Raw genomic sequence first — 13,126 nt, 5'->3', positions numbered from 1 at the left:
TTTAATGTTTATAGATCATTTGTAAGACCATTTAAAACCTATCTGAAATCTTAATCCTGCATACCCCCTTAATTTTCATCAGTCCGGTGGGGTGTTTCTCCAGTTTCATCGAACTTTCAGAGTTCTTAGGTTTTCTTGAACTGCGTGCATTCACGATGTCGCCGGCTTCTACCTGGTTTTCTGATGATTGTTGTTTTCGCTACTCTTTCGTCCGATATTTGGATATTCAGCCATCATGGTCCAATCATGATCATTTTTTGGTCCAACCAATATCTGCGTTGGTCCAACCAAGATCAAAATTGTAAGCTCGAAGAAAACGAATTGTATGATTATTTTGACGTAGGACTACGTCTCTCTTTTCTATACCGGGTGTCATTCTAAATTTTCAGAAATCGGCCGCGTTACGTTTGAAGTGGAGATTTTGAGCGTTAATAACTCAGCCATTTCTCGTTGAATTTTCAAAATTTTGGCACCAATCGATTGCAAATCTTTACACCAATTATGTCCAATAATAATATTTGCTGTTTTTCAATAACAAACTATTGAAAAATTGGGAAAAGTGAACCCATGTTTATTCCAGCCAATCACGAACGAGCACATTTTGGATGCTCCCGTCGTATATAAAAGCTACTGCTTCTTCGCATCTTCCCTCATTTGTCTTTGTCGTCTCGAGGTGAACGCATCGAACGAGAGCTGCCCACTTTCTTCGTTTGCGTTTTCCCTCATTCTTCTTTGACGGCCGTGTCGGCTCGGTGTCGGTGGTTGTCGGCAAGGGTGCTGTTGCACATTCGCCTTCTAACCGTCTAACGCGGCAGACCATGGAAGGAATAATTTTCATCGATTGCTCGGCGGTGGTGGCAGAGGCAGCAGCAAAATCCACCAAAGAAAGATCCGCCACAACGAATTTGCGAGTTACGTCACTTTTCCTCGGAGCTCGGTCCATTTACGGATTGATTGACGGCGGCACATTGCTGATAGCATCAGGAAGAACATCCAGGTCAGCAAGCGGCGGGCCAATTCTCAATGGCGTCCAGCATTCAGCGCGAATAAAATCAATGCGCATTGGGTGGCATGATGAATAATTTATTTCAATTTCTTCCTAAAACCGTCCATAATTCAAACGGTTCTCGATCATCAAAAATGCTTCCTAAAGAGTTAATTGGATAAATTTCCTGCATCGACCGAGAAAGTGTAGTGAAACCAAATAGTGAAAGATTGAATTCTTGGTGGTGGCTTAGCAACAGTGAAGGCGATCACTAATCTCATCCACGGCAGCAAGCGGCGGGCGAATTTTCGACGGCGGTCAGCATTCAGCACGGGGAAATCAAACACGCATTGCGTGGCATGATAAATTCATGTCGATTTTCTGTCTGAAATCGTCCAATATTCAAACGGTTCTTTTCAGGACCATAGAAAATTATTCCTCAAGAGTCAGATAATTATTTCATTCCATCGCTCTGTAAAAGCGTGGTGCAACCGAAAAGTGAAAAATTGTATGCTTGGTGGCCCCGCAACAATAATGATGCCGGCCACTAATGATTCCACCAGGAATTTAGCACCGTTTATCCTATCCAGACCATTTTTGTGATACATTGTTTAATTTAACCATTTTTCGAATTAAAATAATCTAAATCTTCTAATATTTTGGTTACTTAAATTCGTTCAATGAAAATTTTCTCATTTCTCGGTTGATTAACCGTATCAAGCGTCTGGTGCATGCGGGGCGGGACATGCAAACGAAATAATCTGGAAAGCCAGCCGAATGGGAGGAGCTTCATCTCCCAATCTAGGGACATAAAAGCTGTTCCCCCTGATTGCTTTCGTCATTTTCGTTGGATCAGTCAGGCAAGGTGGATGTCACCTCCACAGCTGAGCAGTGGCACATCAACCCAGCCGCAAAACTCTCGGCTATCGCGCGGATAGTACCAGGAATCTCATCCATGGCAGAAAGCGGCGTGCCAGTTTTCGGTGGCATCCTGTATTTAGCAAGGAGAAAACCAACACGCATTGCGTGACATAATGTTTTCGTGCCATTTCGTTCCTAAAATCGTCAATTAATTAATCAAACGGTCCTTTTCAGGACCACCGAAAATAATTCCTCAAGGGTTGTAAATCAGATAATTTCATTCCATCAATCGAGAAAAGTGTGGTTCAATCGATAAATGAAAGATTGAATTCCGGCCACTAATCGTTCCACCCAGAATTTAGCAACGCATTGTCCTATCAGAACCATTTTTATGGAACATTGGGGAGCGTCCAGAAATTACGTCACGTTTAAAGGGGGGGGGGGGTCAGCAAAGTGTGACGATCCATACAATAATTTCAGAGGTCCCATGCAAAACGTGTGCCATAGGGATGAGGAGGGGTTGAAAATGACAAACTTTTGTGTGCCGTAATTTAAGGACGATCCCTTGTTTAATTCTAGCATTTTTGGAATTAAAATGATCTAAATCTTTTTATATTTTGGTTACTTTATTTGTTAAACTAGCTGAACCCGGCAAACTTTGTCTTGCCTACTGCGTTTTTTGACGTTTCATGTCCCAAGCCAAGTGCTCAAGTCCCCGTTCAAAATGATGAAAACCCGATTTTCAAAAACCTTCATAAACCTTCCTTGGGTGAAAACTAACAGAACAAAACTTAGACGACCCAAATCGGACCATCCGTTCGCAAGTTATGCGTGGTCCCACTTTTTTTTTTTTTTTTTGACTTTAAATGATCGTTTATTTCAGTTTCTCGTATATGGGTTTACATGTTTGTCTTATAAGTGATACAAATTTACATTTTTTCATCTTTAGTACAGTTATACAAAATAAAATATTTACATTTTTAGACTGATTGTCTTGTTTGTGTGTACCACCTAAGTGGGATTGGTATTTTTAAATAAAAATTTAGAATAACTACTTATAACTACTATTTACACCTTATAACTACTATTTACACCTTAATACTAACCTAATCTACTATATACAAACTGCTTACCAAAGCATATTCTGATATATTACACTTATTTACAAAGTTAGTTTCTATTTCTTTGATTTTGTTGTCAATGGTAAGCAGATTTGCCTCTTCATGGAGGTCAGTTATCCTAGTGTCATAAGGACGATCTAGGATCATTCTTAGGGCACGGTTTTGTGCTACCTGCAATTTGTTCCGGTGAGTTTGCGCACATGATGCCCACACCGGGGCAGCGTAGAGGACTGCGGGGGCAATAATTTGCGTATATACCGCCAGTTTATTTACCCTAGAGAGGCGTGATCTTCGGCAAATTAGCGAGTACAGGGACTTTACCAAGGCGGAGCATTTGGCTACTGTTTTTTCCACATGCGAGCGAAAGAGTAACTTCTCGTCGAACAGAAGGCCAAGATAGAGAACTTCGGCGGACCACTCAACCTTTGTGCCATTCATGACCACCGTGCAATTTGGAGGAGGTTTAAGTTTGGGGGACTGCCTATGGAGAAACATGATTGTTTGGGTTTTGGAGGCATTGATCTTTATTTTCCAGGTATAAGCATACCCAACAAAGGCATCAAGGCACCGTTGAAGCTTGTTTGTCAATTCGCGAGGCATCCTTCCCTTGACGGTGATGGCTGTGTCATCCGCGAACAGGAACAACTCGCAACCCTCACCAAGGGACGGGATGTCGGATGTGTATATGCTGTACAACAGCGGGCCTAACAGGCTGCCCTGAGGCACACCGGCTGGGATGGGATAGGCGTTTGACAAACAACCATTCAACGATACCCTGAATGACCTCTGCTGAAGGTAGCCACGGATGATCTTTACCAGATATGTTGGAAAATTGAAGTTGCAGAGCTTGTATGTAAGTCCGTCATGCCAGACATTGTCAAACGCCTTTTCGACGTCTAACAATGCCATGGCTGTGGACTTAGATACAGCCTTGTACCTTCGGATGGTGTTCATCACCCTCACCAGTTGATGAGTAGTGGAATGCCCCCTCCTAAACCCAAACTGTTCAGGCAGAAGGATGTTGTTTTCCTCGACAAATTTGTTGAGACGACTGAGAATGAGTTTCTCAAACAATTTACTCAGCGCTGAAAGGAGGCTTATTGGACGATAACTTGAAGGAGCTGTTGGGTCCTTCCCGGGTTTGCGGATCGGAATGATCTTGGCTATCTTCCAGGAACTTGGAAAGTAGTGCAGTTCCAAGCACCTGTTGAAGACAGCACTTAAAAGCTCAAAGACTTTGCTGTTGAGTCTTTTGAGGATGAGGTTGAAGATGCCGTCAAACCCGGGAGCCTTCATGTTCTTGGCGTGTTTCAGCGCTGAGCAAATTTCCTGAGGAGTCACCCTATCCTCGGGCGGACCAACACAGGGGGAGACATCAACGTCGCTAACACACTGCGCCACCTGATTCTCGAGCGGACTAGTAATATTCGAACCTAGTAGATGTGATGAGGCAATATGGTCACCAATCGCGTTAGCCTTTTCCGTTGGGGTAATCAGCAAGGATTCATCGACCTTCAGAGGAGGAATTGGTTTGGGATGGGATCTCAAGACCTTGGCTACCTTCCAGAATGGTCTCGATCGATCGTCGAGATTTTTGACAACGCGTTCAAAGTTTTTGTTACGGAGTGAGACCATTCTGGAAGCAATCTGCCTATTCAGATCGGCCATCTCGCTTTTCCGGTTCAGATCTCCCGTCCTCTGGAATTGTCGTCTACGGATGTTTCGCAGCCTAATTAATAGTTTGGTGTGGGCATCAATAACGACAAACTTACCCCTAACTGGAACTCGCCGAACGCACGCCTCGTCGGCCACGGATATGGCCCGTTGAAGCCCCTCCAGGGCTCGATTGATGTCCTCCACGGTGTCGAGCGGTGGGTTCTCGTCAACGTTCCGGTCCACCATTCGTGCGAAGACCACCCAGTTAACGTGGTGGTAGTCCTTTCGCTGGTACGTTGGAGCCGGATTTGTGTTGGCCTTGACTGCAGCCACCACCGGTTGGTGGTCCGAACTGAGTTCGTTGAGTGCCGTTGGCTTGGAGAGGTCGAAATTCGACAGGAAAAAGTCCAAAGTCGATGGATTTCCTGCCCGGGAGAAGAAGGTCGGTTCGTCCGGGTGGTGCACCACATACAGGCCATGTTGTGCATGCTCGAACAGCAATCGTCCATTCTGGTTCCGTTGGTAGTTGCCCCACGCTTCATGGCGGGCATTCAAGTCTCCACCGACGACGAAACGAGAGCCGGTTCGTGTGATGGCCGCCAAGTCGTTCTTGAACTGCGTACCCAGTCCATTGCCGTCAGTGCACTGTCGAGGACAGTAGACAGCGATGAACCGGATATTCCCTGTCGATGCCTCCACCTCCACGCTGAGGGCCTCTATGACGGAAGTGCGCAGGTGCGGAAGCGTGGTGAACTTGATCCCCTTCTTGATGGCAATCGCAACGCCACCCCCCCTGGAGCCGATGCGATCAAGCCGGATGATGTTGTAGTCCGGCAGAAAGAAGCTTTCGCCGGGTTTGAGGTGGGTCTCGAGAAGAGCCCCACATCGATGTCGAGCCTGTTGGCGAAATCAGCAAGCTCGTATTGTTTTGCTCGTAGTGAGCAAGCGTTCCATGTGACGACGGTTAGCGGCTTAGTTCCCATACTTGCCGACTAGGGAGATGACAGCACGCAGCTGTTCTGAACGGGTCCTGCAGGATCGCTTGATCAAGAGCACCTCCGTGACCAGAATGACCAGTTCCTCATCCGAAAATAAGGACTCGTCGTTCGCCTCGCTTGGTGGTTGATTGTAGTGGGCGGCCAGCGGTGTGGGGGGGTGCTTACGTGGCCAGGTTGGTGTCGCTTGTGGGCGGGATGCTTGAGCCGGGCCAGGATTCAGCGGTGGAAAGTCTTCTGCGCCGAAGACAGGGGCTTTCTCCTTCCTTCGTCCTGGTTGGTTTGCTGTGGGAGCTTGCTTGTGAATCCGTTTGAATTCCTCTCGTTTCGGGCACCGCCGGTCGGAGCCCTGGTGGGCTTCACCGCAGTTGGCGCACTTGAATTCCACCGCTTCATCGACCGCAGCTCCGCTCAGAGGGCAGTCGGACGTGATGTGTTTGTCGGCGCAGTTACTGCACCGAGGATGGAGGTGGCAATTCCGAGTGCCATGGCCAAAGTTCAGGCATCGTTGGCACTGCGTAACATCGCGACGTCCGCCACGATAGCGCTCCCACGTCACGATTATGGAGCGGATGGTGCGTACTGCCTGGAGGGCGTTCAGTGTCACTGTTCCCTTCCGGAAGTGGACAAGGAAAAGACAGTCCTTGAACGTTTTCACCGATTCGTCCCTCCGCGTGATCCGGTGGACGGCCGTCGGGGCCAGTTTGTACCGGCTTCGAAGTTCCTCCTCGATTTCGGTGGGGTTGATGTTTGCCAGTCCCCGGATAACCGCCTTGAACGGCCTCTCGCCGGGGATGTCGTGGGTGAAGAACTCCACCTTGGAATTCTTGAGTAGTTGACAGACGCGGTCGTACTCCGGCTTGGTGTACACCATAACCTTCGTTCCGATGCGCGAAAGTTTGTATTCCGCAGCTACACCGAGCGCAGCGATTTTGCTGACGAGCCTGTCCAGCGGAACTTTCTTGACCACCAGCGGGGGAAGCTTCATCTTTTCCGCGGGTGGATCCGCAGCTTGGTTCGTGGTGGAGTTGCCTTGGTGTTGGGTTGGGATTTCCGGATCTTCACCGAAATCGCCCAGATCGCTATCGTTGACCGCCGTTCCACCGGTACTGTACCGATTGCGGGACAACAGCGATTCAACGATGGACGCTTCGTCGTCGTTTCGCTTCTTCTTCGTCTTTTCTCCCTTCGCCTCCGGGGAGCTGGTTGTGGTGTTGGCCGAGAGATTTCCCGACTGGTCAGCAGCCTTCTTACGCCGGCGAGCGTGGTCCCACGTATGCCACTGCATTTTTATATATATAGATGAAAATTTCTCTCATTTCTTGGTTGAAAATCGTTTGAAGCGTCTGAAGCATGCGGGGCGGGTCATGCAATCGAAATAAACTGGAAAGCCAGCTGAATGGGAGGAGCTACAGCTGCTAATCTAGTGGTTTTAGTTCCCTCTGATTTCTTTCGTCATTTTCGTTGGATCAGTCAGGGAGGGTGGAGGTGGATATCGAGTGATAGCACCAGGAATGTCATCCACTGATCACGGCTGCGGTGGGCCCGGCAATGGAAGTTACCTCCACAGCTGGGTAGCTGCGCACCAACCATCCAGCGACGACTGTCGGCTATCTATCTGATAGAACCAGGAATCTTATTCACGGCAGCAGGCGGCGGCGGCAGTTTTCGATGGCTTCCCGCATTCAGTGTGGATAATTTTCAATTGTCTTTTTAAAATCAAACCGTTATTTGGACGGACCTTTTCATGACCAGAGAAAATTATTCCTTAAGAGTTATGAATCGGATAATTTTCGGATGTATTCCAACGATCGGTAAAAGTGTAGTGCATTCGAAATGTGAATGGTTGAATGCTTGGTGGCTCAGTAACAGCAAAATCGGTCACTAATCTTTCTACCCGAAATTTAGCAACGCGTTATCTTATTCGGACAATTGTACCTGAAACATTGTTCCATTCTAATATTTATCGAATTAAAATGATCTTAATTTTTCAATACTTCGATTAGTTTATCCGTTCGATTAGAAATTGTCTCAATGAACGGTTGCAGTCGTTTGAAGCGTCTGACACAATGTGGGCGGGTCATGCAAACGGAATAAACTGGAAAGCCCGCCGAATGGGAGGAGCTTCATCTGCTAATCTAGGGGCATAACAGCTGTTTCCTCTGTTATCTTTCGTCATTGTCGTTGGATCAGTCAGAGAAGGGAGTTGCCACCTCCCAGCTAGGCAGCAGCACACAAACTCAGCGACGACTCTCGGCTATCGTATTGTCGAATGAGTTTCACGTTAAACTTTAATTGAAAAGATCTATCTAACGCCGTTCAATTATCTAATAATTTTATCCGCTCGATGAAAATTCTCTCGTATAACAGTAATTTGACCATTTTTCTTCAAAACGAAATAACTCTTGAACTAGTCAACGTCTTTCCAAGTAACCAAATCAACTGAATAACAGCTTCTTGAACTAAAGTTAGCTTAAGAGTGAATTGTTTTACTCTTATACAGCAAAAATGTTTGTTGGGTTACAAATGCGTTCAGCGAAAGCGATCACACAACAACTTTACTCAACACATCAGTCCACCATTTGTATTATTATAATAACAAGTATTGTATTATTGAAATATAAAAGTCGAAATCTCGTTCCAGCCTTTGTCCTACGTCAACATTGCGGTTATGTCTCAGACATTACCCACTCCTAGTTTTTTGAGTAATTTAGGTATTCTCCGGGCTTTTCGTAAACTAGAGGAGTAGAGCTTTCTGTCAACTACAGATTTGGTATGTTATTGCGATTCGATCATAAGAAATTCTTGACGTACATGTTGACCACTTATCGAAATATCTCAAGTTGGTCCAACCATCATCATTTACCCTATTTGTATTTGCAATAGAAAATTATATTTTTTTAATGTGCTAGCATAATGTTCATATATTTTCGCAATAGTAGAAAGCAAAAAGTTTATTTGTTTTATAGAGAATAGGACTCCTGTGAATGTTACAAGTTGGGTTATTAGGGCACCTAACTGTGCTCAAAGTGGTCCTTGACAAAATTCTAAATAATATGAAAGATTTAAAGAAATTTTAATGCAAGTCGAAGTAATTCCAATGAAAAAGGAATACGCTATAACTTTAAGAAGATATACGGTTCAATTTTCGAAAAAATATTGGTAAAATCAGCATTTTTATTAATTGGTCCAACCATAATCAGTTTTTTGGTTGGTCCAACCATCATCATTTACCCTACGAAAATTTTAGCTTCCTTAGGTATCGCTCTAGTGACATCTTCAGCATCGATCCGAAAACAGTTGAAGTCCAGTACATCAGACGGCGTGTCAAAAACAGCTCTTTCGACTTCAGAGGGAGTTGGTACAAAATCGTTAAAAGCCATGTTGAACTGAGCAGCAAACAGTTCGCATTTTTCTTTAGCGGAATTGGCTGAGTTAGTTCCGAGAAACATCGAAGTTGGCAATCCGTCTTCATTCCGCTTTGATCTAACAAACGACCAGAACTGCTTAGGGTTCGACCGAAGATTACGTTGAGTGCGATCTAAGTAACGTATATACAGGAGCTTGTTGTATTCCCTGTGCTCCCGACTCGCGATGGTAAACTGCTGCTTGGGATACGATGAGCGACAATTGCAATATCTGCGAAGCGCAGCGGAACGACGGCGTTTTAGTGAGCGCAATCTATTATTTGCCCAAAGCGGTTTCGGAGCGGGTCTTACAAGAGGCACGTGCGTTGATACAATACGACTAACAGTATTTGTGAAATATTCAACAGCGTCGTTGACGTTCTCTGCCGAGCTTAGGGGACTCCAATCAACAGAAGTCAGAGCAGCGTTCAGCGTGGTGAAATCGGCTCTTCGGAAATCGAGAGAATTTGAGTCGTAGGTGGCTTAAAATGAGACAGGCGCCGTGTAACGAACATTTACTTCCAAGGGCGGGTGACTCTGGTCGACAGGTACGAGTGGTTCTGCAGCTGCAGTCACAGAGCAATTAGGAAAGGCTGCGTCATTAAGAAGAACGAAATCTAGCACGCGTCCTCTGATGTTTTCGATTGCGTTGATCTGCGTTAAGCCGTGGAGGTTGAAGCCGTCTAAAAGCACCTTACTAGCGACTGGAAGGTTAGACCGATCCAGATCTACCGATGGAGGCTCGGGCCCAGAAGGAGTCCATAGAATCGATGATTGATTGTAATCACCAAACAACAGAGCGTAGTCATGGGAGCCGAGGCAGGAAATAACAGACCCAATGGAGTCTACATGATTATAATACGCATAAATACGCATTCCTTCATTTAGCTGGTGCTTATATCCCCGCGAGTTTATTTTTTCTATAACTGATGCCGATAAGCCTTTCAGTTTACTGTATGGAGTGCAATTAGGATTCCCAATACCTGCATCACACTTTTTTATTGTTTTGGCACTTGATATATCCATTTCGAATATTAAACGTACTCGGTAAAGCGTGTCTTCACAACTGATATTTTCTCATCGACATGCAGTCTTTTTATATCAAGACAGGTACCAGCACACATATTTATATACATACCTAGAATATACCTAAAATGTTTATATCTATACCTAAAGTAATTATGTACCTAGAATACGTATCTTCAGGTATTGTTTCTGTTTGTTACATTTTCCTCTGCGACCAGTTTTTGATGTACCGTAAAATGGGGTAACTTTGACAGTTTTTCAGCGAATTTTCTTTATATTTTTTCATGTAACAGTATTTTCCTACTTTTATATTTTTAAAACAAGTACTGGGGTATCAGTTATCAATTGCAATTGAAAGATTTGATGATTTTAAATACTTTGGGTGACTTTGCGTTTTCCATATGAGCGAAAATCAGATTTTCATTTTGGGGAAACTTTGATAGTGGCCTGAAAAACATATCAAATCTTAAAAAATAATCACAGATTGAAATCTCAGAAATATGAACATGATGAGAGAAGCCTTGTGGAAAATATTAAAGAGGTTTTTTATATCAAAACATTGATTTTTTTCTAAATTTTACGTATAAAAATGAGTTTGTGGAGTACTGAGTGAAAAACACAGTGAATTTAGCTGGCGAAAATCATTATCTTTGTAAAAATATATGTTTAACGGTACATCAACATATGATTGAATGCTATTCATGGTGTGTTTTCTTTTTTTGGGTATTTTTTTTAATGTTTTATTAACAAATTTTGAATAACACAGATTTATCTACATGAAATTACAAGGGCATTGCATACTTTTAGGCGTTTATTGGTGTATGGAGATTTCTGTCTCAATTTACAAAATTGAGTCCAGTTTGTAAAAACGCACTTCGTTAAGAGATTCAAGGCCAGATTTGGAATCTACTATGATGGATCTACCATGAATAAGAGGCCATTCATTGAAAAAATAGTTAAAACAGAGCTGTTCAGCAGATTGTTTGAAGGGTTTGACAAATGACAGAAAAATCATCAATTTTTATTTTTAGCCCAAAAAGTTAAATATAAACTCGGTTTTAATGAAAATTCGTTTAAGATGGACCTTCATATGTATAGTTTTGATCTACGTTTGCCTTTTTCTTAACTGGTTAAAGGAATCATAGTTATAAGGTGATATATACCATGCCTGTCGAACTATCAAAGTTATCAGCATTATCAAAGATACCCCATTTTACGGTATTGACGTAAAATGAGGCAGGTAATTAACGGTTATTTGGTTGAATAAAACATCCATTCAGAATTACAATGACTGCCAGCCTGAAGATTTTGGGTACTACTATGTATCATCACATCATGTATAGCTTTTATATATAGTATACATTTCCAAAAACCTTATAAAATTTCATGATAGTTCACATTTCAAACCACATTTCAAACCTTTTCAAATGTTGGTCCAGATGAAAAATATATTGTGCAAATTGCTTCATAAACGAATTTCTATACATCCATAAAGTTTCATCGGCTGATGAGAGGCTACTGAGCCTATATATGGTCATGTTGGTACGAAACACGCTAAAAAATATTATTTCAATGAAGACATGAAACAAGTTTTTGTTAGAAAAACTTTTTTTCCTTAAATATGTCACAGCAACATTGTTCGGAGAAAATGTAGGTTATTGAAATACCTTTCTCCAAGAAAAAAAATCATCGATTTAAAAACATAGGGTTTTTGTGATATGGAATTTCATGATACTCCGCCATACAACACTTTTTTGTAGTTCTTGTCATTTTTTGAGCTACATCGATTTAAAAAAATCAATGAAAAAAATTAGGCCCTCTTCAAAAGTTACCCTTGAAAAATTTCGAAAAACAAAGTATGCAAAGTTCCTTAGAATCACCTATTGTTTATGTCCACCAAGTTTCATTTGATTCTGAGAGGGTGCTGCCAGCCCCATAGAAGGGTTGGCGCGAAATTCGTCAGAATCCTTCAGAAATATTTCTATAAGTTCCTCCATACTTGAAGAATTTTCCTAGGTAATTCTACCAGGATTTTTTTCAACCAATCCCCCACGCATATTCTACAATAAAACTGCACTTGAGAGAAATAAGTTTCACTTTATAAAAGGATTATCAGTTAAGGTGAATCGGGACGCTGTGTTATTTTTCCTATCTTCCCTCTCTTTCTAACAATTTGCCTCGCGATTTTGAAGATGGTAATCTCGATTTCTATCGCACAGATGAGGCTGAAAAACAATCAGCATATGCACTGCAAGTGAGCATACACAATGATAGATTTTTGTTCCATTATATGAAGTAGAATCTGAGATTACCATCTTAGAAGAAACAGAGCAATGGCGGATATTTCCTCGACCGTCCCGTCCGCCCTTAAGTTAAGGAAAAATCATCCAAATAATGTTCTGAAGGTGTAATACTTCGGGCACCTGCATACGGGCGCCTCTGATTTTACCACGACACTGCTGATTTGGCTTCCTTTTCTTATACAGTTTCTTTGTGCCTCAGGACCATCGAAAGCTAGCTAAAAGGTGCTCATCTGCTCTTTTTTACCATGTTGGTGAGATTCCCATACAAGCCCTCATGGATGTCCAGTCCATGTTCGTTCATGTTCAATTTCGCATTGCCAAAGCACTTGATAACTTCTTTTAACCACTGTCTGCTACTCATTCTGCACTTGTCTACGTCGTGGAAATTTGTAAAATTCCAATTTAATTTGCAAAAACTGTCCAAAAATGGTTTTTAAGGCATCAATGTTGAATTAAAATTGAATACAAACTCACATCTAATTCATAAAACAAATTATTCCCTAGAGCTACGTGTGACACGCAATGTTGTTTTGGTCTGACTCGACGAGAATGAATAATCATATTCTCCAACGCGCACAAGGAAACACAATTTCACCCCCCATATTTTCCTGGAAACATTTATCAGTTTTGTGTATGGCTTCACTAATTACCGTTTTGCGTTGGGGTATGGTGCGAGGATTATATGTATAAGAAGCACCGACTGCACCTTTTTGGCTTACGTTGCTTATGCCGAGCGACTACGTTCACTCGGTTCCCGAAATAATCTATGCGG

The sequence above is a fragment of the Aedes albopictus genome, chromosome 1 (genome assembly GCF_035046485.1).
Source record: "Aedes albopictus strain Foshan chromosome 1, AalbF5, whole genome shotgun sequence".
Classification (NCBI taxonomy): Eukaryota; Metazoa; Arthropoda; class Insecta; order Diptera; family Culicidae; genus Aedes; species Aedes albopictus.
The sequence above is the reverse complement of the archived record's forward strand: the minus strand, read 5'-3'. Positions refer to the sequence as shown.